This window comes from Protopterus annectens, chromosome 8.part1, assembly GCF_019279795.1.
Source record: "Protopterus annectens isolate FY-2018-M chromosome 8.part1, PAN1.0, whole genome shotgun sequence".
Taxonomy (NCBI): domain Eukaryota; kingdom Metazoa; phylum Chordata; order Ceratodontiformes; family Protopteridae; genus Protopterus; species Protopterus annectens.
In genome coordinates this window covers 34,837,116-34,862,507 of record NC_056742.1, presented here as the reverse complement: position 1 = coordinate 34,862,507, position 25,392 = coordinate 34,837,116, and positions in this window count along the sequence as shown.

Sequence of the window (25,392 nt, the reverse complement as noted above, 5' to 3'; positions counted from 1 at the left end):
CACCCTTCCATTGTCTTTAGTCTTGTCTTGTGTGCTCTTAGTACAGACTTGAGACTTCTTGGAACCTGGAGTCTTCTGGGACTTTCAGCATGTTTACCCATACTCAGCAGTCAGGTGGGCTATCCTATCTGATTCTGGTCAAAAAAAGCACAGTGTACAGAGCAGACAGAGAATCTAAGGCTGTGAGCTGAGGCTGTGATTAAGTTATTGCAAATTATTTTATTTTGCATGTGGTCCGCATTTGCAATAACTTAATCACAGATCACAGCCTTAGTTTCTCTGTCTGCTTGATGCAGTCCCTTGAGGAAAGCACTGAAATCACTGTATAAGAAGTGTTTTTGTTTTGCAGACACCCCCCAACTAAATGACATGATTGCAGAGGCCCAACAACAATGTACTTATTTTAGAATGTTTAATATCTGTCTGTTAACCCAATTAAACAGTGTGCTTCAAAGACCCTTTAAGATACAATCCCACACCTTCAGCAGTCACAGCAATTTACAGGAAAGCATTTGCATTATAATTGCACTCGTCAGTCACACATCACAGTTTAAAACTCTATGGAATTATATCATAGAAGGTACTCGTACTCCCAATTCTGTCATTCCAAGACTATATACTTAAACTTTGACAAGCAGCTCAGCTCACTGCAGCTGCTGAACAGAGAATCTCAGAGATGATGTTAATGTTGTATTATTATCTGAAGTGAACAAATTCTATAACTTTATCTTTATTGTCATTATTTGCTAAGTGCAATTCTTCATTTTATTTATTTTTTGCCAAACGTCACCAGCAGGTATTAAGAGAGACAGGGCACTTGAGAGGTAAGATGTCAAAGATGGCTCAAAGTGAGAACGTTAGTACGTGCATATATTAGTGCATGTTTCCCAAATATTTAGATCCATCAGCTTTTGTTTTCTTAATGTACTGAGACATTAAATCTAGTCAGGCTGCAGGACCTAGTAATTGACTCTTAGGAAAGTAGGAAACTATGGGTATGTTTAGGCTCACCAGCTTGTAAACAAGATCGCACAATCGCACATCAGACATGATCACACTATTTAGTGGGGGGTGTGGGGATCGGGATTTATTTACCCTTTCTTAATCTTTATTTCTTTCCTCATCCTCATTGTTAGTAGTGCGATCTCAGTCGGAGAGTGATTGTATACTGTGTGATTGTGACCGGTACAGGTGCACCTGTGTGGGACTGCGGGTTCTCCTCCACCTTACATGTAAGTTGAAAAGACAAGTTGCTGGATCTGCTGCAGAAGTGGGGGGGGGGGTGCCCCTCGCTCTATGGTTCGGGCGCCAATGGAAGAACTTATGAATCAGCAAATTAAACTGGAAGAATACCATCTTATGTCTGTAAGAAATCCCATAATACCAACAATATTTGGGATCCCCAAGATTCATAAAGATTTAGAAGACCCTCCACTGAGACCCATTGTTGATGCTCTTGCATCAAAAACTTTTCCTATAGCGAAATACACAGATGGTCAACTAAATGGTTTATCGTTAAATTGCCCCTGGATACTAAAAGACTCATGGGATTTCTTGTAGAAAATCAACAAAAAGATGTACAAAGACAACCTTGCCTTTCTGACAATTGATATTAAAGATCTATTTTCCGTGATTCCACATGAAACTGATATAGACTGGTTTTACCAGTATCTCTGCCGGTAATCAACACTCAGTCACAACTGTATTCTTACACTAAGAACATTAATGGAAATTGTTCTGGACACTAATATTATAACTTTTGAACATCAGTTATTCAAACAAGTTCAAGGTGTGGCAATTGGGGTGGCATGTGCTCCCATTTTTGCCAACATTGTACTAGCATACTGGGAAATGGAATTTATATTCAACAGTCCCTTTGCCAAAGACTTGTCATTTTATGGCAGATTCCTTGATGACATCATAATTTTTTGGGTAAAAGACAAGGGGAAAATTAGCCATTTCATAGAGTATTTGGACAACAGCACTGAGTTTTTAGCATTTACACATTCGATTACTGAATCTTCTGTCCATTACTTAGATATAACCATTGAAAAAGACCCTGTCAAATGACAGTTCAACTCCATCCTCTTCCAGAAACCCACATTCTCAAATAGCCTTTTACATTTTGATATCTGTCACCCCCCTACACCAAAAGAAGGCATAAGAAAAGGGGCAGGGGGTTATACTGGCTAGGATGATTTCTGAACAAGAAGAGTTTATCACACAGATGAACATCCTGGGAGATATGTTAGAAAATAGAGGCTATCCTGTGAGTTATGTGGGGAACATTCTCTAAGAAGTTACAAAGAAAAGGTTGAGTGGACATTTTATACCCCTGCTTGGAACAGAGGGAGGTATTCAAAATGAGGTAGGACAGGTTAATAGAAATATCTTCAAGAAATCTATTATTTTTAAGTTGAACCAGTATTTTTATAATATTAAGAATATCATTCAACACAATTGGAACATCTTCAGCATTGATGCAGACCAGGTACAGTTAGTAGGACCAGCCCTGAACATTGTATACAAAAGAAATTTTAGTATAAAAAAACATGTTGGAGAGACAAAAACAGGTGCTGGACAAAGGTGCAGGTATGGTTAAATGTGGATGCTGTTTACAGTGCCAGCACACTCTTGAAGGGAAAGACATTTTGATCCCTAACTATGGGAAATATATTATAAAAGGGAAAATGTCATGTAACAGCAAAGGTGTGGTGTATTTGGCTCTATGCTCAAAATGTCCTTGTTACTACACTGGCAAAATGAAAAATGCATTACGGAGTAGGATTTATCAGCATTATTATGATATTAATAGGAAGGATGAAAAAAATGCATAATGACAATGAAGAACATAGCTTTAAATTGGTTGTTATTGAACAAATTAATCTAGGAGAAAGAGAGGGACCCTTGAATGACTTCCTGGAATAAGCAGAACTGAAATGGCAAATTAAACAAATGCAACAGTGAACCCAAGACTAAACAGTGCTGTGTCCATCAGTTCTGTTTTAAGACTGAAAGCACAATTTTTTTCTATAAAGAAGATTTTAATATGTCAAACTGTTTTTAAGAGTGTTCACATGTGCATGTGAAGTTATTATGTATTCCTTTGTTCGTTCTTATGCAATGTATGTGTTTTAGAATACATATTTTGTTGTGCTTTTATATTATGCCTTTACATTTTACGGCATTGTTGCTTTAAGAAATGTCATTATTTGCACAGGTGATTGTTATATGTTTTATATAAAAGGGTTGTTGGGTAATGTGTACTTCATTCTGAAGAAGTTTCCATTAGAGAGACGTAAGTGCTCAATAAACAGTATTTTTAAATGGATCTGGACCTCAGTTCTTTTTTTTTCTGCAGAAAATCAACCTTGAAATTATTTCTGCTTAGCGCAAAAAATGGAAGTAGCAGGTCCTTAAAATAACATTTGCAACTTTAACAATTATAAACTGATAACATTGCTTGTTACCCTGACTTTACATTTTTCTGCATGAAATAAACATATGCTGCTAAAAAGTTCTTTTAAGTTTGTAAGCAAACCGATAATGTAATATTGCAAACTAAACTAATGATACTAATAAATACATTCTTGCAAGTCCATAACTGAACTAATAATGTAATACAGTGAAATGGAAAAGTTGTAATTTTATTATTAAATCAAATGGAAACCTCAGTGGCATTGCCTTTTCCTGTCATAACCGCAAATGAAACTAAAGTAGTAATCTAACACTGTATTAATATTTCAACATTATATAAAATTAATCCTAACTGTTGACCTTCCTACATTTACTCTGTGACCCTCAGGTCTTAACTTACTATTCTGTGTGCAAATCTCAATCCACTGCCTTAACATAGCTGTTCCTTTAGCTGACATTATTTATTTTTTTAGTACTATTGAATGTTGCAAGGATATATCATTATTGTTTACATTTTTCTTGGATAAATAGCAAGAACTGTAACTACATGGTTACATAAATTGATCTTTACCATACTGTTGTATGACATATGTGCTGTCTTTAATTTAGATCACTGAGCTGGCCTGTACTCTCATAATTCAGTTATATAAGTCCATGCCACTGGTGTATTTGGCAAACTGCAATTTCTGCATGAAATATATGCAGTCTTGAACCATTTGTATATAGACATGTATTACTACTGTTGAACTGATCTAATTCTGGAAGTTTACTTGTCTGTCCTTTTTATATGCATGTGAAGTTTCTTTATATAGTATACACATTTATTACCAGAGGTGAACTGATCTTATTCTAGATGCTTACTTGTCTGTCCTTTATGGAAATATGTGAAGTTTCTTTATATGGTATACACATTTATTACTAGAATTGAAGTGATCTAATTCTGGAAATTTACTTGTCTGCCCTTTTTACAAGTATAGCATAGGAGTTGAACCTGTGGCTTTAAGGACACAACATTTATGATGCAGTCCTTTTTGCATGGGATCTGAACTTTTGAATGTACTTTCATGTCTAAAATATAGGATTAACTTTAAATTTTGCATTCTGTAAACTAACAAAATATTATTTAATATCAGTGAATGCTTTTTTCTCTCTGTATCAAGATATTATTTATGTATTGCAACACTTACTACCATAATACAAAGGTCTTAACAATGTCTGCTAAACAAAACAATAACACAAAAAAATTAATTTGCCAAATCTGTGACTGTAAACAGTTTATTCTGGGAATTAACTTGCCTGTCATTTCTGGTATACCATACAAAAAATGTACTTCCAGAATGATAAATGTGTACTGTTAACTTTTTTTCTTACTGTCCACTCCCAATATGTCTTTCTGACCAATTCAGCTGTGTTGCTATGTCAGCTGAGCTGGACTTTATTTTATCATTAACCCATAAATCTGCATGTTCCTGTCATAACAAGTTCTTCAAATTCTGTACATTTGCACAATCTACTGCATGCAAATTCTTACAAGTGTCAACTGTGTGCATTACTGTAAATTCTGTAGTATTTTTATTTTTCAATAAAATCTTGTTACTGAAGTCTAAAACAACATATAACTCTGATGACATGTCCATACCTAGTTTGGAGCTGTTACACATCAAACTGTTGGCTGCTGTAATCTTTGATGCTTTAAATTCTGACAAAACTGCATTTGTGTCCTCTAGAGGAGGTCTATTTGTAACTGAAATTGAGTTGTCTGCATTAATCAGTACATTATTATTATTATTATTATTATTATTAGTATTATTATTATTATTATTATTATTATTAGTGCATTATTCCATAATTCCTTTTATGTACATGTATTATAAACAATGAAATATTGCCATTTCTTTCAACCTTATAAATAATCTGGCTTGGTGCTGGACTGCCACACCCTTTAAAGATAAGCTGAAAATCCTTTTTTATAGAACTAGCAACAACACTGACTTGAACTATGGAATGTGTTTCTTCATTATTTTGCCCTGAAACACTAGTAATAACATTGACTTGAAGTAACGTAGGCATTTCTTCTTTACTTTGCACTGAAATCTATATATCATTTATGCTGATATTTACTTTATCAGACTAGTCAGAATCTGTTCTCTGATCCATCTTGTCCACCCTCAGTTCAATATTTGCACTGGCATCTGAAAACAATAAACTAGGAGTTATTATATTCTGAACTTTTGCATTTGAAATAATGTGAACTTGACACATAGCAATTTTTTTTCCTATTTGGTCTGGGAATCTGCATGTTACAAACACTGACTGTGTTTACATGTGTATATATAATAATGGCACTTAACTCTGTACTTTGAACTACATACAAACACGAATTTATCACATTCTGAACATTTGAATTTGAAATGACATGAACTTGGGGCATTGTAAATATTTGCTTTATGTTTGGTCAGGAAATCAGCATGTTACATACATTTACTATTTTGGTGCAATACTGGCACTTAAAACTCTATTTTGAATTGCATGTGCTGTATTATTTACACTGATTTCGGAAGACTGTAATCAATAATTTGTGTTATTTAATTCTGAAAACATACTGATAGAAGCTGTCTCATTCTGTGAATCATAACACAGTGTGTCTGTTGCAGTGTGCTTCTGTGTTTAACCCTTTTGCATCTGGAAACATGCAACATTCCTGAACTAATAACCTTTACATTTAAATGAACATTTCTGGAACACATTTTTTAGCCTGCTTTACCCATTTCTTTACTTTAAACCAACCATTTACTGGTGTCTTTACTGTAAAACTATTGGTTGGCATGTTTATAGCAGTGACCTTTACTGATGTTTTTAAACTTTTCTAATCTGACTTAGCTAAAAAGTGAATAATAAGAATTAGTTCTTACATAACTTTATGATTAATGTATCCCTGTTGTTCTTCAGCTTTTTAAACATTTTCTTGCTTCTTGAATGTGTGATGTCAAACTGGAAACTAGAAAGTTTGTGGAGATGGTGAAGTACATTGCTGTTAACTAGATAATATATTTTTATGTTCTGTAGGAACACTGCTGAAGTTTGTAGATTTTCTGAAGTACTGCTGGTCTGTTGATGTTCTTTGAGGCTTTTCCTGAATAAGTGTTTCATAAAACACTGGTGCTCTGCAATTTGCCTAACAGTCGCAATTATTGTATATAGAGATGTGTCATCTGCTCTGGCTGTTTTCTGTAAGAAGTTTACATCTGGAATATCAGTGGTGTTTTACCAAAAGTTTTGCTTTGTAAAAGAGTAACTGTAGTGTTGCCGTGGCCTTGTTCTGTATGGAGTTCACAGTTTCCCATCTGAAAAAAATACTGGTATGCTGCTGAAAAGTCTGTTAGAAACACTTCTGCTGTAGTTATTGATAGAGTGGAAAAAAGTGTCACTATAAATACAATATCAGAGACTGCTTTTACTTTGCCCTGAAGTCTGTGCTGTAGAATACACATAATTGTGGGACTTACTTTAACTGTTGTCCCCTCCCCATTGATGATAGGCTCTCCATTGATAGAATTGATACTGGAATTAACTAGACAACTGAAATAAAACTGGATGAATGAGCAGGTGCTAGTGTCTCTTTTATGGGCCAAGTCTTCTTGTACTTTTCACAATAAAGTCTGCAAACTGTTTTTCAGTTAAGATTGCTTTATTATATGTTAACAATGTCTGGATACAGTCTCCAGTAACAATGCTGATAAACACTAACAGTCTGTAGAAATTCTTTAATATGCTGGAATGCCGGATAACAGTAACAGTGCTGATAAATATAAATATATAAAGTTTCTGCTCATATACTCTTAATTCTTCTGAATAATATAAACAGAAACATTCTTTTCCTCCTGAATAGTATCATTAGTGCTTGATATTTGACCTGACTTCTGCACTTAAGCTCAAATGTCTGTACTAGAAATACTTTCTAGATATCAGTCCAAAAGCTAACTTAACTGACTCAACTGCCTGTGTCTGAAGTATTTCCTAATAATACCAACGCCCTTTAATGTTTTACAGGCCACTGTATTCTTGGTTTTCAGGCCTCATCTTCCAGATGCCTGACAGTGCCTGTATATTCTTTATCTAACATTCCATTGCAAGTACACATACCTTTCCTTTGTGAAAGGAGCATACTGTAGCTTTGCCTTGAAAGTGTTATTTCTGCAGATTATCTTTTCCCTTCTACTGAACTGTCTTTCCCTGAAACTGTATGCATAAATGAAACACAAGTCTGACTGTATATTTTCAGGCCTATTCTGCTATTTATTCTACCTTATGCCTAACAACTACTTCTAAGTAAAAACCCTCAATCTAACATAATTCTTCAAGACATTTTAATTGTAATAGTAGAGTGATGATTTACCTCACTTATTGTTTGGGTGTTCCAACCTTTATGTAAAAAAGTGAATTTTTGAACATATATATGATTTGAAGCATAGCAATGAACCTAATACCTTATATAGGCATACAAAAAATATAAATTGAGTAATTTTAGATTCTTTGCATTCAGTCAAGTGTCTAAAAGACAGAGTATTGAACCCTGGGAAACCAGGATAGAGTGTAAGAGTTACTTTGGCAATTCAAACTGAATGCTGGAACACACCCTGGGTTGAATAACACTATTTTTATTTTTAGTGTTTTGAAGATTTGAGCAACTAAGTTATGAGAACTTTAAGTTATTGGTTACTTTATTCTGTTGTTTTATGTAACCACTATATCATTATGTATGAATCAACAAACAATTACTTTTGTGATTTTAATATCTAGTAGGTATGTTACAGTACCTTGGCATATTATTTTGTGTTTGAATAGAGCAAACCATTTAGTATGTGGATGGGGTTGCTTAATTACTTTGCTTAATTAGTCTGCTTTATTAACTTGCTAATTAATTATTTGTTTGAATTGGTGTATTTATGCCACATGCTGGGAGACTGTGGTTTTAATTAAGAGGTGACGTTTATTTTAATAGTTCTAATGAAGTCTGGCATATAGAAGACAAAAGTGCTTGACTTTGTGATTCAATAAAATCTTTTATCACTGTAATATTAACTCCGGATCTCATGGTATCCTGCTCACAGTTGTTTTGAGTGATTTAGTTTGGGTTATCTATGTGTTGTACACTTGTGATCTGTTTATAAATAGGCATTACACTGAGCAAGGTCATTTACACTACTAGCAAGTCTTTTGGAAGCAGGACAGCCTTACACTGAAAGCAGCTCTTTCAGAATCTGGCTCTAGTCTTCCAAATAACCCATGCACAAAAAAATTACTTTATCCACTTCATCTATTTTTCTTTAATTACTTTCCATACTACATATAGGCTATCATATTCAACTCTATGAATACGTCTTTGTCTTATTTCAAACTACTTCAGCACGAAAACATGCAGTGAAAAATATCATTCTTATCTACTTGCTAAATGACAACATATTTTCTCTTGTTTCTTATATAGCTTTGCTGTCTTCACTGATACCTTCTTTAATACTGTCTTCATAAAATGGTTTCTCGTTCATTAACTAAACACAGCCTTTTCTTTCTTTCCTCATTTGTTTTTAATAATGTCTACTTAAATCTCCCAGGGCTCTATGTAATAAAATTGTCCATAATTTCTTGTCCAGCTGTTTTTTTCCTGTGAAATTTTCCATATATTCAACTTGTACAAATCAAACTTCCTCTTAAATTCATCCAGCTACATTTCATACTCCATACCCTCCCTTTTTCTTAACCGTAAACCTTTCCCAAACACCTCATACTTTTAACATAAATGTTTGTAATGTCTTCTTTTTTTATATCTCAGTTTCAGGATCAAAGAAGTATTTAACAAAGTTAAATATGTTATCAAGTTAATTAGGCCCAGCCCCTTTATCACTTTTCATATATAAAATACCTCTTTGTATAAGATTCAGTCTGGAACCCCACACATTCCCTAATTGAACATCTAATAACACTTTTTCCCTTTTCATAAGGAACACATACACCCCCCCCCAATAAACTAACTTCCCAATATATATATATATATATATATATATATATATATATATATATATATATATATATATACATGCATACATAAACATCTATATCTATGTATATATATATATATATATAATATATAATATATATATATATATATATATATATATATATATATATATATATATTCTAGTTAACCTAAGGGGACTGTTTCATACTGCCTGTCAATAATCTCTATCCTAGAATTTGCTAAGACCATTATAGTATTAAACGGAATACTCCTAACCTTTCTACTTACCCATATCCTGCATGCATCTCCTTTCTGAGTGGCAACGCAAAAATGTTAAATATTTTTTTTATCTTTATTGTTCCTTTCACCCATGAACTGTTATTAACCATTATAATTAAGTCATCTATATACCTCAAAGATAATGATCATTTTATTTCTCCTTGACATATACAATCACAGCAGTCCTTGCCTCACACTCCATTTTTCTTAAAACAGGATTTATAATTAAGTTAAATAATAGCTAACATACTGGACACCCCTGTCTTACCCCTTGCCTTCTTCTCTTCTTTTTACTTACCCGGCCATTTAATAATATTCTCACCCCTGAGTTCAATAAGTTAATCACCATACTTTTAACCAGCAAATGTCCTAGAATTTTCCATAACACTATCTGTCCCACAATATCAGAAGAGGAGGTAATGTCTCATATTGTCAACTTTCCTTCCGTTTGCTTGTTAATATAACGTTTGCCATAATTATAATTTTTTTTATTTATTTTCTGAACTTCATATACATCTTTCTGTAAAATCTTCCAAAGCAGTAAATCAAATATTTTCCACAAAGTCTTCATGCCCATCTTGAAATGAGAATTATTCAAACTAACTGAACCCTGATTCTTTACCTTATACCATATGTTTGTTATCCCCCAATAAATTAACCCATATATGTTTTCTTATCCTTTAAATATTCTCTTAGCCTTTTATTTATAATCTTAAAAACACAACTTTTTCTTTCTATCCATATCCTAATAAAATGTATAACTAATCCAATCCATGCCAGGAACACTGTCCTCCATCCCCTTACCTACTACAGTCTCTAATGTCTCTAAAGTCAATCCTCTATCCATCATTATTGTCATCTTCTTACCTATTTTAATGTTTGTTCATTAAACCATCCCCTCATTACATTTTGTCATATCTCTGTCTCTCTAACCAACCCCCTCATTTATGTTTTATGTATTCAAAAATGTCCTTTTACTTCGTGAAACATTTGATCTCATTGCTTTCAGCATCCTACTCAAATTACCTCCATTTTCCTTTATATATTTCTTTATTCTTCTATCTCATTGTAAGCTGTCTTATTCCCCTCTTTATATTCCTTCCATCTCTCCATACAACTGCAATAGAAAATCCTTATATTCATAGAGGCCTTGAACAATCTTCCTCATTTTTTTGCTATTCCTAATCTACTACACTTATCTATATACCTCATTCTCTGTTATAATGACATTCCATTTCTCCCTAATTTCTGCCCATACTGTTACAATATGCTAAAAGCCTACTATATTTACTCTTACTCTTCCATCAACATCTTGCAAGTCACTAGAAAACAGTAAATAATCTCTAAGTTTAATTTCTCCAAGTGTGTTCAGTTTCTAATACCATGACGGGAATGGACCCCATTCCTAAGTTATAGTTCATGAAATTAGTATCGCATAAGTCTTTGATTTTAATCAGTAGTATTCTCAGCCCCCACTATGAGCAGTTCATATGGGTTTACATGTATTAGTGGCACATTTAAGTATGATTACAAATTCATTTTTATTAGTCCTGTTGTTCCTACTTCTATCAGAACTACCCTGGGTATCTTACTGCACTACATTGTTCTTATTTTTCCTTGCAAATACTAGTATTTTATAATGTTGTGCCTCTCTGTACATGAGTCACTGTAATTGCTGGGTGTAGCAGTTTTAGTTATCAATGCTACTTTTGTCTTTTTTTCTTGAACTACTGCATCTAGTTTTTCTTGCATTTATTTTATGAGTTGTTGGCAATGGCTGATCCCATATGATATAAACTTTTTCATTGTCTATAATGCTTTGTGGTTCATGTTTTCAATGTTACTCAGATAGTTCTATATTGTAGTGTTTGCAAATCCCTACAGCAATAGTCTTGCCACATAATTCTGCCTTTCAGTGCACAAATCCTCAGCCATAAGAGTATCATACCCAACAGCAACATGAGCAACTGCTTTGAATTCTCTTTTACAGAACCTGCATTTCTATGCTTCTCACACTTATTCTATAGACTTTGTAAATCAATGTGCATGTATATTGTGCTGCCCTTTTTTAGCCTTTGTTCTTTTGGTGTCAGTTCACCCCTCTTTAGTTATTTCCGTGTCGAATCTTAGTCAACATAAGGTTGTTCCAGATGATCTCTGTACTTGACACCATATTTGTTGACATTCCATATTTTTTTTCTTTTTGTATGATCCTTTTTTTTACATTCCTTGTTTTGTTTCTTGGCACATTCAGTTGATGTCTGATTTTTGTCTGCTTCTGGTTTGATGTCCATTCCCACTTTATTCTAAAATTCTTCTGCTAAACAAAGCAAAGATGACATATTAAATGTATTCTCATATCTTTAATAAACCTTTCATTATGTTTGGATCTGATGATTGATGTCAGCAGGTATGTATGTATGTATGCAGACTCACAATTGCAGATCTATGCATGTAGACAATTTCAAGGAAGATCATTCCTTCTTTATTCAGAGGAATATATAGCCTTGGTATACATTCATTTTTATATATCATTTGATAAGCATGCAGCATTTTTCTTGTTTCTGTGTCCTACTGATTTAACCAGTCAATCACCCAAAGCTATAAGTTAGAACAGGAATGATTGAATTATGGCTTGAAGTTTATTTAGAGATTAAAAAGTCAATTTTCAATATTTGTTTTAGACTTCTGAAGTTTTTCTTATTGATCTTTATCCTCACTTGCTCATGTTTTCTTCTTCTATTCCCATATATTTATACATTCCTCCCTGCTCAAATTCCTTTATGTCATATTCATGTCCCTGCTTGATATTGTTTTGTTATAACTTTCCTTTTTTAACCTTTTTCACATTTATCAAGACCAAATATATATTTTTTATCATCTGAAAAAGTTTTAAACATTTGTAGCTCTGCTTTCAACTCCTTATCTAATGAACTCTACAATTTTAAATCATCCATTAAAATTAGACAAAATGTCTTGAAACAAGGTTGGTTTCTGGGTGCCAAACTGTAACCATAGCCTAATCGGTTAAGTAAACATGGGTTAAGGTCAAGATGAAACAACACCAGTGATAAATACTTTCTCTGGTATATCTTCTTTTGAATTTTCTTCTCTGGAAAAATAATTTGCCCTTTGTCATGGCTCAGCTAATTTAAATATTTTCAGCAGAAGTGTAGCTGGCTCAAGCAGTGTCTTGTGCCAGTCCCACAGCAGGTTTAGTGCTCACTCCCTCAGCTCTTCAAATGAAGAGGTAAAAAAGGACTTCTGCAAAGTAAATTGCAGGATGCATTTCCTGACTACCCTCAACTCTTTAAGTGAAGAACCCCCCTCCCATCTGCCAAAGCCATTTGGGTTCTGTTTCTGTGCCCTGCCCAAACCCTCATTTTTCACATTTTATTAAAAAGTATTCTTTTAAACTGTGGTAAACATACACTACAGTTCATACCCTGTACAAAGCATTACAGCTGTCAGATTTTCAGGTTTTAGTTAAAAAAAGAAAAGTTTTTTTGTACTTTTAAACTGTATAAAGTGTAGCAAGAAGTTGCTACAGTTTAGACTACACATGGAGTGATACAAGTCTCAAATTTGACCATAAATTTGGTTTCTGGGAGCTAAACTGTTACCATAGCCTAATCTGTTAAGTAAACAACTTAATGAGTTAAAGGCAAGAAAAAACAGCAGCAATGACAAAGACTCACTCTGGAAAATCTCCCTTTCAGTTTTAAAAGTGGTATTACATTAAAGAGAGATTGGCATCATCCAAATGTGCCCCCCCAACACTTTGCACTCAAGGCAGTTGCACTCTTGCTTTACCCTACTGACCTTCATCCAGAAGATAGGTACTACATCTGAGCCTATGGTTTTTCCATTTAGGGTCTTTTCTTAATTTTGTCTCAATTTCTCCAGCTGTTACTTCATCCATTTCATATTTTCTACATTAGAGCTCTTTACTGTATCTTTTAATTCTTCTATCTGTTTAGCATCTTTGATATATTCAACAGGGTCTGCATGGGTCTGTATCACTTTGTCAAAACTGAAATGAGTGAATGCTCATTTGTCGAGCACCTATTCAGTGAAAACACTGTTCATTGAACAACATTTTAAATGAAAGGTTTCTAAGGGAAAACTGACAGTAGTCCATCCTAGCAACTGTGGCAACCATAAACAAAACCACACACACACACACACACACACACACACACACACACACACACACACACACACAATAACTAAATAAACCAACTCCGAGATCGCATTACAGTGGAGAAAAGGGCAAATTCTAGATGGCGGCCAACCATCGGTTTGCACTAGGAAACTTTTCACTTAAAACAACATTTGATGAATAGTGTTTTCGCTGAATAGGTGTTTGCAAATGAGTGTTCACTCATTTGAGTTTTGAGAAAAAAATATAGACCCAGGTCTACATAAACACTTCTCTAATGGTCTTCATTTTTTTGGGGGTGGGTGTTTCTGTTCCTTTTGCTTTGCTTCTCAATTCTCTTTTATGCTCATAAATGAATTATTTTATTTTATACCTTTCCTTTCTATTTATCTGCATATTTTCTCAGTGTTTCTGCTTGTGTTGATCTTTTTAGATTTTTATTGGAAATTGCTTATGATACATTTTGGTCTGCTTTGATGTTGTATGTTGTTTTTACCACATATATCTTTCAATGTATTTTTGATTATTTGTTCCATTTTCTGTATTCTTCTAACAGTGATACTTCTTGTCTAAATTGCTTTATTGTGTTCTCTGTTTGATGGTTCCATGGTGGCATTCATTTTCTTTTTGTTGTATGTTCTTAATACTTTCAATTTCCTATCCTTGTTTCTAATTCTAGCTATCTGAAGTTTGACTTTCCCCATACCTACCCATTCTTTCCTAAAAAGTCAGATAAATTAACAATCTGAAAATGCTGACCCAGATCCTTATCTAATTCAGTTTTTTTTTGTGTTCACTTATAAAATCTGTTTCATCTTCATTACCTAATATATCTGCGTCTTCAGATGCCACATCATTTTCAGATAATGCATTTAGCCTATCCTGCACCTCAACCCTACCCTCTTGTTCCTTTCATTTTAATTTTCTTTTTTTCCCCTTCTCTACTATCTTAACATCAGGATATCCAAAACATAAATGTCCTTCCTTAGAACATTCAGAAAGATTTAAAACTCAGTTCCACATTATAAATCTTGTTTTCAGCCATAGCTAATATCATATTTTATTGCCCTCATTAGTTAAATGCATTTCAATGCCACAGGGGAAAATATTTTCAGCGGAAATGGAAACTTCAAAGTTCGTATTTTCATATTTACACTTATAATACAAAGAAGATAAGGAAAATGCTGCAACAATTCCATTTAATGTAACCCTGTTTTCCTTGCCATATTATATACAGTTCTTCCATCTATTTTTTCTGTAACATCTACTAAAATACATATATCTTGCAAAAAGTAATTATTGTCTGCTCAGAGATATAGTCAGTTCTAAATTACAATGTCAATATGTTGAATAATGCATGTTTTCTCTAGAGTATAATGAATAAATACTAGAAAGGAAATTATGCTTCCTGGAAAATAATTAATTGTAAACGTGCTTCTGAGAAGTAAGTCTAATGGAAAAAAATAAATAAGAAAACTAGGGAATAGAAGATGGATCAGAGGTAACGTCAGGAAATACTTTCTCACAAAGAGAGGTTAACTTGTTTAACTATCACATTTGACTGACTAGGGAAAGCACACTTAGCTTATAAATCTTTGACGGGAAACAAAGAGTGTTAGACATATGTGCTATGGGAAATTTGGAAAAGACCTGGTAGACTCATATTGGGCGTGCATAACTGCAGAATATCTATACTGGAACTTCTCTGTTATTTCATCAGTACTCAAGTGTAGGTCATCTGTCACAGCTACTGATATCTTTATATGATATAATTATTCAGAGGCATTTTTTGAATGCAAAACTAAAACTTAAAATAAAAATGGGAGCACAAGACCAAGTTTGTTGGGTTCTTTCACATATGGATTCACAAGGCATTTTTGTGAATATCATGTACATGTTTTGGTTGAAAGGAAGTGATGTTTACAAGGCTCATGTAGATGAGTATTATTTACATATTCTGACCCAGAAATGCAAGGAAAAAAATGGAACACTTCTATTTTCCTGTGTTTGCTTCCTAGGATTCTGTGAAATTTTTATATAGTTGTGGATTAATTATAGTTTTCTTCAATGAGTACTTGAGGGAAGTATTATATGGCATCTCAGCTGACTATAAAATGAGATGTTTTGATATAAAGTTTTCTATGATGGCATACATTTTGTGTCAGGCTCGGGTGCTCTACAATGCCCCTGTTTGTTTAAATAAATTGATACAAAATATATAATAGAGGCTACAATTTGTCTTGTTCAGATTTACGGCTGACTTTTAACCTCTTTGGAAGAAATCTGCAGAATGCTTTATTATTTTCTTAAACTTAATTAATTTGCTTTTCTCCTGTTTCTTTGCTTTGATATTTACTTGTTTTCTTTGTGGAATCTGAATAAATTTATTTTGATATTTGTTAACTGGGTATGTCTGACTAGGCAAAGAGCCCATTTTCAGTAGAGGCCCAGGGGGAAAAGCCCCGTACATATACATAGCAGATTACACTAATTCTCATCACACAAATAATCAATGTTTACATAGTTTAGTCAAGCTGTTTAACGTTTTTTATAGAACAGAGGAGGCCTGGGGGGAGAGTCCCGTACATACACACAGCAGGTTGCACTTATTAACATTCAAATAATTTTTACATAGGATAATCAAGTTGTTTAATAATGTTTAGAAAACAAGATTTTTACTTAGCTTAGTAATGACAAACAATGTAATAGAAGAGTACATTGGGGATAGCAGTTGTTACAGGGAGTAAGTATTTTATACATTGAACTAAAATAGTGAGCAGTAGTAAGCAGTTCTGGCTAGGAGTTAGTAGGCAGACCATAGAGATGCTAGAAGCAATAGATGGCAGTTGCTTGTCTTGAGAGAAGCCGAGAGTGGAGCAGTAGAATACTTTTGGAAGGTAGGTTAGGAATGGAATAGTTATAGATGGGGAAGGAGTTTATATGGGGGTAGAGTATAAAGGTGGAAGAAAGAGGTGTGAGGAGGATGATGGAGTGATTGAGTCTGTTGCATTTTTGGCATGAGCAGGTCCAAGATTTCATTAATGTCTCTTTTAAGCCTTTTTTAAAGTTTTGTGTGTGGGGAAGGCTTCTAATGTCAAGTGGTAAATGTCCCTGCTTTTCATGAACATGTGTATTAGATCTTTCGCGTCCACCTTAATTCTTATGAGATTAGAAGATAAATAAGACATTATTTCAAGCACCCCTGTTATGTTGCACTGTAGGTTCTGAATTTAAATAAGATTCCTTGGACATGACATAGACATACAATCCAAAACACTTGTAATATTCTGATAAGCAAAGGAGGAATATATCAGCTTAACTAAAGATACTGGGATATCAGTGTATACAGCAACCTTCTTATAGTAGTTACTGAATTTGAAAAGATGCAGAAGACACTGATGTATATGTCAAGTATAGCAAAATTTAAACTGTGGATACTTTGAAATAAAATATAGAGGATTATGATTGGTTCACTGATCATAACCTGCTTATTATGCACTCAAGACATGGATGCCAAGAAATTCACCTTGAGAGAGAAGCTAGAGAGGTTAATCTTGGCATCCATGTCAAGAACACATAATTTACAAGAGTACATAATTTAATGCTATGCTCAGCAAACCAATCATAATTCTTTGTAGTGCATTGAGCTTTATCTGCTCCATGTACTACTAGCCTCAGCTTTCAAAGCCATAAAACACTTAATAATTGCTGTCAGAGAGATAGTGTAACATAGTCTATTATATTTACACTCGCCTTTAACACCCATCAACTGTCTAGATTTTTGCAGGACATTCAGATTATTGCTTCGTATTTTTGTTCTGTTCTTCATAAAATCTGTGGTTTTCAGACAAATCACTGAGGATTGGAGTCACTAAATAATGACATCTATTTGAGTTTCACAGTTTGCATCCTTCAGGAAATGGATGCTACTACATCCTGTTATTCTAGCAACTGAGTTTGTTTGAGAAGTTGCAGACACATTACTAGTATGGACAGCAAACTGAAGCAAATCTTTTATTTCTGCCACTGTAATTTGCTTGTCAGTACAGGCAGACTCTATTACCATCCATTACACCCATCCTTAACAACATAAGCAGGGGGTGCTTAACATTTGTTAATGTTGGGCCAGGCGTCCCTCTGGCACTAAACTGGCTTGTCTTTTTCCAAATATTGAGTGTAGTCAACATGCTCTGTGTGCTACATGATTGTTAAGTAACTGCATCTTATCCATCTGTTATGGTCATAGTTAGCTTAGCTTTGTTGAAGTATTCTAATTACCCTACAAATTTTAATTGTATGTTGTTTGAGATTATTTAATATACTTGGTTAAATTTAATTATTCTGATGTGCTATGTAGTATCTTGAAGATAATATAAAGCCTTGTATAGCTATCAGATGACCATAAGTGGCTGTCAGTTTCCTAGCTATATTGCCAAGAGAAAGACTGAACTCAGAAAGATAAAAAAAGCCAAAAGATGTTTTGAAGTATCAAATACATTTACAGAGTAGCAGCTGCACTTACGAGAATGTTCAATAAAGATAATAAATGTGCTACTAACTGATAGTGCTGATGGAAATCAAATCACCCTGCAGATTTGTTATGAAAAAAAAATACTGTGTATTCAAGTTCCAAGGCTATAAAATACACCAGGAAAGTGTTTACAATTTAAAAAATGTCTAATACCAATCAGCAGCAGTATTACAATATACGGAGTAGAATGACAGCGGCTTAGAAAATGTAGTATCGGACTTCACTGTGCAGATCAATGTAATACTGTAGCTGCATTAAAATGAATTGTTGTTGGCAGTAAAATGTAATGCCAAAATTTAATTTGCTAAGGATTTAAAGTGGATAATGACTCAGCTACTTCACTAGCCTTATGCAAATAATTTGTATGCAGGTCTCCAGACAAGGATGTAATGACAGTATTGATATTAAACAAGAATAAAAATAAACATTTCCTTGGAATACTGATTGCAGTATTTGGAACATTTCAGAGTCACTACTAGTAAATATATGTAATAAAGAGTCTCATCTTTTTTTTTTTTTTGCATATGATCCCTGCATTACATATTATGATATTCAGTGCTCTGTATTAGCTTACTCAGACATTCACATCATCCACAACTTTAGAAGTATTTGTGAACTATACCCTGACTAAATTACTAGTCACTTAGCCTTAGTCGTGTGCTGTCACGTACAGCTGCTTTCTGTCTAGTGTGTATTTATGTATTGAAAGTACACATTGTTATAATTTGAGAGACATACAAATGTTAAATAATGAAAAAAAAACTTTCTCTTATGCCAGTTTATCCACAGAGGTAAAGGAAACCTAATGTCTCTTCCATACTTCCTTGATAGGCAGAGAAATCTGCTATTTTTCTTAAACCAGCAAGTCTTTCCAAGCCATTGGAAGCAAAGTAAGAGAACACAGACACAAAGTAAAGACTTACAGTTATTTTGTTGGCATCACAATGGAAGCACCTGCAGCCTGATTTTTGTACTTTGGGAGCCCTTCAATGCTGTTTGTAAATTACATTTATAGATACAACTCTAAGTGAAACCTTTATTTCGCACTTGTAGCATAGATCACTCTGCAGTAGATTCATGCAAGTGATGTTCTATCTTGTACTGCAGGTGTGTATGTAAATATTCAGTGTGAAGCACAAGGAAATCAAATACTTAACCAAATCCAAAGGAAGGTGCTTGAGTTACTAATAACCAAAAGAAAGGCACCAGTTCACAGAGTCCACCACAGCAATCCACAGCGTAAAACACATCAAAAAACACATATTACCCACAAATCTAATACTTAAATACTCTTAATAAATTTCAATTAACCATAAAATTGTTTACAGAATTAGTAATAAATCACTTTAAAAGTGCAAATACAGGTTTTAAAAAAACTAATACATGTAATATATAAAATTTTTATATCTAAGTAAAAATGAAAAATGTAAGTAGTGGTTAAAATAAGTGTAAAATACATTCAGAGGTAGTCTGAATAAATAATTAAAACAATAATAAAACAAAACAATACTACTCTCTGCTGGTAAAAAGTGGAATTTCACCACCAACTCATGGTCATTATGTTAATAAATAGTATTAAAATTGTTATAATTTAGCTGCTCTAAGTTTCAAAACAGGTGCTAATGAAACCATATCATTAATTCCTGGATGTTTATTGGATTCTAAAATTATTTGCCAATATAAAATTATTACAAACTAAAGTGTGTTTGTACAGAGAGTTATTGGCACATGCTGTTCTAATGTCATATATGTGTTCATAAATCCTTTGTTTAATTCTCCTTTCGCTTTTCCACATAAAATGCCTCACATTTCAATTAACAAAAGATTTTAATGTCACTGTTTTCTTCCTAGCACCTAAGTAGCAGCTATTCCCTGTTTTAGGTATGTACATACCTACTACATGCTCCACATTTAAACCAGTTTTTTTTTTTTTTTTTTGTCAGCACCACCCCACCCTCCCTCTCAATCCTTTTTATGTTGTTTGCTTCTTATAAATGAATTTAATTCTCCATTCTTTTTCAAAAGTTTTTTTGACAATACTAGATTGTCCATCATATGTGGTGATGAGACCAGATACAAATCCTTCTTTGGAAGAAACTTCTGGCAATATTGCCGTTTCCACTATCTCATGCTTGCCCAATATGGGTTCAAATCTGGTTTTCCTCCCAACAAATACTTCTTGCAGTATATCTTCAAACAATTCCTTTGGATAACCTCTTTCCATGAACATTTTTCTCAAAGTATCACACTCTTTAATGAAAGTTTCATCTTCTGAGGTCATCCTACAAATTCTGACCAATTGCCCTTTCAAAACAAAAATGTAAATATGTGTTCGAAATGTCAAAACAAATTTATCATCCGTCTTAGTAATGTTGACATCTAAATAAACTACCTGCCGTGTGTCAATAAGTCGTCCAAGAATCTACAATACAATGTCCACTTATCCATAAACTTGGGAGTTAAAATGTACTTATTCTCCCAGTACGCCATTATGATGTTTGCATATGTGGGTGCGCAATGAGCACCCATAGCCACTCCACTAGTTTGCCTGTAGTATTCACCTTCAAAAAATAAAAAATTATATTTAAGGACAACTTCCATGAGGACAAGAATTTCTTCAAACCACATTAATCCCACTTCGTGAGGAATGCTAGTAAATAAATCAACAACATCAAGGGTCCCAAACCCTGTTGTTTCTTTGTGTAATGAAGTCTCTATTTTCCTAAGAAAGCCCCATGAGTCCTTTAAGATGTTTTTATTTTCATTTACCAATTGCTTTATCTTGACATCAATGTACTTTGCAAGGGGTGCTGTTATAGATCCTTCCGAGGAAACAATGACTCGTCAATAGATCCTTCTAGTAGTAAATCCTGCAAATATCCCCGTATCCTGTTGTATGCTATATGAATTTCATTTAATGATGTCCTACTACATTTGTCTGTGTTATTTAATATATTCAACATCTTCCCTTCATAAACGATACGGTCCATAAAAACAACACCCCCACCCTTGTCGGGTTTCATGACCCGATTAGGGCGAAAATATTGTTTACTCAAAGGATTCCTTAATTCTTGTTCAATTGTTAATTCAAAGTTTTTCAACTGGGGATGTAGTGGGGGATTGAAACTACTCTTTCGTCTGAGTTTATCAATTGTGACTGTAGTACACTTGTCCTTAAAAAATAATTATTTAAACATGTTGATCCTACGTTGTAATAATGGTTCCACTGCTCGTGCTCCCAGGGCTGAGTGTCCCCCCCCCCTTTGAAGTTTTGTTCATCAACATGTAGGGACGACTTGCTTCTATACCCATCCATTATTATGTGTGTGAAAGTCAAAACTTTCCTACCCCAAAATTTCTATGTTCTTCTACTGTGAACAAGGGTCATTTCACATTCATTATTTAAAATAATGGCTTGCATGATTGTAAAACCAAAGTTGTCAAAAGCCTTTATCAAATTATTATAGAAATCTGTTATCCATTTCTAACATCTTGAACTTGTGTAAATAAAAATACAGTTCATTTGTCTTACTAGTAGAACACCGCTGTTGCAATGGACGCCTGTCTTGGGTTTCTTCTAACAAAAAACGCAGAAAATCATTTAGTAAATCCACATTGCTTTCCTCTCGCCCATTAGCGTTATTAATACCATTTTCAATGTGTACAGGCGTATCTTCATTCGAAGCAATACAATGAGCTTCGAAGCTCACCATTTCATTTCTCCTGCCCTCAACTTTTCATGCACTCATTCACGAATCATCCACCACAGCAATCCACAGCAATCAACAGTGCGCAGTGTAAAACACATCAACGTTTTTTCAATCCTTCTTCAGACAATACAAAATGAAAAATGTAAGTAGTGGTTAAAATAAGTGTAAACAAAAAGAATGTGCCTACTGCCAAAGGCACTTACAGTCAAAAGGCAAATAAACTGTATTTTTATTTACACAAGTTCAAGATGTTAGAAATGGATAATGCTTACCTTAAACATTGTTTAAAATTAGAAATAGTGCCCAAAGGGTTAAGAGTAAGAAGAACATAGAGGCAAGTATAAAAGACTACTGAAAGATATTGAGTTACAGTGTGTTGAAGTGCAAAACAGGAAATTTAACAAGATAGATAGATAGGGATATATATGAGTATAAAACTAAGATACAATACCCCAAACCCAAATTTTGGGGTAGGAAAGCGAATTTTGACTCACACAATGTTAATGATGGTATTGTAGCGCAAGTCAGTTCCGAACCTGTTAATTATAACTCAAAAACTTCAAAGGGGGAGGACCTCAGCCTGGGAGGCGAGCAGCAGTGAACCATTTTATTTGATGTTTTTCTAAGGGTTTTTTTCATCATACAACGTGACGTTCAACATGTTTAAATTATTGGTTGACATAAAACTATTTATTAGAAAGAAAAACCTAGAATTATTTTTTAAGGACAAGTGTACTACAGTCACAATAAAAATAGAGGCGAAAACGAAAGTACTTTTCAATCCACTACATCCCCAGTTGAAAAAAATTAATTTACAATTGAACAAAATTAAATCTTTTGATCTTAAACAATATGAAGAGGAAATTTTAGATAATTTAAGTAAAGATAAGTGCATTAGGGTCATGAAACCCGACAAGGGTGGGGGTGTTGTTTTTATGGACCGTATCGTTTATGAAGGGAAGATGTTGAATATATTCATATAGCATACAACAGGATAATGGGATATTTGCAGGATTTATTGACTTAAAAACTTACAACTTCTTAAAACCCAAAACCTAAAATACCTTCTATCTTTGGGATTCCAAAGGTACATAGGATATCAATGACCCACCTTTAAGGTCATTGTTTCCTCGAAGGGATCTATAACAGCACCCTAAAGCTTAAAGGACTCATGGGGGCTTTCTTAGGAAAAAGAGACTTCATTACACAAACAAAACACAACAGGGGGGACCCCCCTGTGTTGTCGATATTTACATTCATTCCTCACGGAAGAGAAAAACATTTCTCAAATTTTGAAGGTGAATACTACAGGCAAACTAGTGGAGTGGCTATGGTGCTCATTTGCGCACCCACATATGCAAACATCATAATGGCGTGCTGGGGAGAATAGTACATTTTAACTCCCAAGTTTATGGATAAGTGGACATTGTATTGTAGATTCTTGGACTTCTTATGTTTCTTTTAAGAAATTTGACACACGGCGTAGTTTATTTAGATGTCAACATTACTTTTCTAACACATATTTACATTTTTCTAGTTCCCATCCGTTTCATCAGAAAAAAAGTGTTTTGAAAGGGCAATTGGTCAGAATTTGTAGGATGACCTCAGAAGATGAAACTTTCATTAAAGAGTGTGATACTTTGAGAAAAATGTTCATGGAAAGAGGTTATCCAAAGGAAGTATTTGTTGGGAGGAAAACCAGATTTGAACCCATATTGGGCAAGCATGAGATAGTGGAAACGGCAATATTGCCAGTTTCTTCTTTTGAAAATGAGATTAAATTAATTTATAAGGGAATTCTAGAGAGGGGTTCTAGGGGTGACTGATGTGCTAGGAAGAAACAGTGACATTAAAATCTTTTGAATGTGAGGCATTTTATGTCGGAAAAAGGAGAATTAAACAAAGGCTGTACAAACACACTTTAGTTTGTAATAATTCTAGTTTTGAATTTTTGTGTTGGAAGTGGTCCCTGTTGATCCAAGAAGAATACAGAGAATTATATTGGCAAATAATTTTAGAATCTAATAAACATCCAGGAATTAATTATATGGTTTCATTAGCACCTGTTTTGAAACTTAGAGCAGCTAAATTATAACAATTTTAATACTATTTATTAACATAATGACCATGAGTTGGTGGTGAAATTTATTGTTTTGTTTTATTATTGTTTTAATTATTTATTCAGACTACCTCTGAATGTATTTTACACTTATTTTAACCACTACTTACATTTTTCATTTTTACTTAGATATAAAAATTTTATATATTACATGTATAAAGTGATTTATTACTAATTCTGTAAACAATTTTATGGTTAATTAAGTCACAATGGTTATTTTTTGTATTGTCTGAAGAAGGATTGACAAAATGTTGATGTGTTTTACACTGCGTACTGTTGATTGCTGTGGATTGCTGTGGTGGACTCTGTGTTATATGTTGAACTGGTGCCTTTCTTTTGGAAATCATATACTTACTTAATATTGCAAAAGAATTTCATATAGCAATCTTTATGTATCCATTAGTCACATATTTATTTATTTTTGTTTACTGGGGTGGTCCCCTGATTTCAATGTACCATTTGTAGGCACAGTCTAGGTGAATAGGATCTTATAAGATATGAACCAAACACATTTATAAATTCAAAGATATGCTAAAAATCAAATATAAATACATATCTATACAGATGCAAGAATATGCTAGAACATTAAGTTCGAGAAGCAGTTTACAATGTCATAATGTGGATGGAACATGGAATTATGGTTAGCAGATCTCTATGGATAAGATGTAGCAATAATGGCTGAGATGGCTTACACTGCAGGGATAGCAGCATATCATTATATAGAGGTATAAATATGCACATATGTATACCAAAACACTGTAATAGCATGTAAACAGCTGCACAGTTGCAGCTGTACCCAAAAGTAACAAATGCAGGGCAAACCCCAGAAACAAGCACACATGGTGTAACCATAATATCAACAAGCTTTATAAAAAAAATGAATTAATTTTGATCTGGTGGCCACAGTGATGCAACAGTTAGCATTGTCACTTCCCAGCAAGAGGTTCTTTGGTTTGATTCTCTGCTGGGATGCTTTCTGTGCAGAGTCTGCATGTCCTGCCTGTGGTCATGTGGGTTTCCTCTGCGTACTCTGGTTTCTTCCCCCATTTTAAAAACATGCAGTAGGTGGATTGGACACTCTAAATTGGCTGTAGGTGACAGTGCATGTGTGAGTGGTGTGAATGAACTACTGCGGCAGGGCTTGCCACCTGGTGTTGT